Source organism: Microtus oregoni, unplaced genomic scaffold (genome assembly GCF_018167655.1).
Source record: "Microtus oregoni isolate MIOR12 unplaced genomic scaffold, Mior012 000165F_ref0000029, whole genome shotgun sequence".
Lineage (NCBI taxonomy): Eukaryota > Metazoa > Chordata > Mammalia > Rodentia > Cricetidae > Microtus > Microtus oregoni.
In genome coordinates, this window is record NW_024544820.1 from 824,970 (window position 1) to 826,263 (window position 1,294).

At 44.9% G+C, this 1,294-nt stretch overlaps 1 non-coding gene across 1 annotated transcript; it reads right to left on the reverse strand.

Annotated features, from left to right (window-relative positions):
* Nucleotides 1-392: 392 nt before the first annotated feature.
* LOC121445213 lies at nt 393-500 on the reverse strand. The gene has a single exon (XR_005973902.1). It is a non-coding gene; the product is annotated as a U6 spliceosomal RNA (small nuclear RNA).
* Between the last annotated feature and the right edge of the window lie 794 nt (nt 501-1,294).

The window sequence follows — 1,294 nt, forward strand, 5'->3', positions numbered from 1 at the left end:
TTGGGTCTCTGCATCTGTTATCATCAGTTACTGGATAAAGGCTCTCTGACCACAGTTGGGGTAGTCACCAATTCGATCCATCCCATGAGATGGCCAGTTGAGGCTACTATCCACTGTCACCAGGAGTTTTAGCTGGGGTCAGTAGATTTATGGGAGTTTCCCTTGCATCAGGTTTCCACCTGACCCCCAAAGCCCTGCTCCAGTCATCTCTTTCAGTACTCTCCCCCCTCCACCCATCCACTCCAACCCAATCGCTCAACATCCCATCCACACCTGATGGATGGATCCTACACAGGAGAGCTCTTCCATTTCCCCTTCCCAGGGAGATCCATGTGTTCCCCCCACCATGGGCCCTCCTTGTTACCTAGCCTCTCTGACACCGAGGCTTGTGGCAAAATATGGAATGCTTCACAGATTTACATACCCTTGCGTGAGTGCCATTGCTAATCTTCTCTGTATCGTTCCAATTTTAGTATATCTGCTGTGGAAGTGAATAGTAGAGTTCTGACATTCGAAATGATTTGTTATTATGTTAGGGGGTGGGACCTAGATCCTTCCACATGCTAGGCAAGTGTGCTACGAGCTACACTCTGAAACCCCTGATATCATTAGATGTTTTTTCTAATGTTGGGGGAAGGTAATAGCACTTATAGATGAGACGAAATGCATAACTGTTTTAGTTAGATTTTAATTGCTTTGCTAAAAATGCATGACCAAAAGCAACTTGTGGATGAAAGGGTTTATTTGGCGTATGTGTCCTGATCATAGTCCACCATAGAGGAAAGCCAAAATAAGGACTCAAACAGGGCAAGAACTGAAGCAGAACGGAGGAGGAACACTGCTTACTGGCTTGCTCAGCTGGCTTTCTCATGAAACTCAAGACCCCCTACCCAGAGCTTGCAGTACCCACCGTGGGATGGGCCTCTCCACATCAATCATCAATACCTCCTCAGAGTAGCCTATAGGCAATCCGATCGAGCCATTTTCTCAATTGAGGTTCTTCTTCCCAGATAATTCTAGCTCAGGTCAAAATGACAAAAAAAAAAAACAACAACAACAACAACAACAACAAAAAACTAACCAGAACAATAATCAAGAACTAGCTGGCTACCCTACAATAGATATTTCAGATGTAACTGGCAAGCATCTTGTGATATTTCAGCATAGGAACAGGCCTATTATTTAAAGTGTTCTACCCAGAAGTCTACTTAGTGCTTCGTAGGTCACCAAGCCCCTTCATGAACACTCCATCTTCTAGCAGTGAAAGAGGCAGATGGTGCTTCCTTTAAAGGCT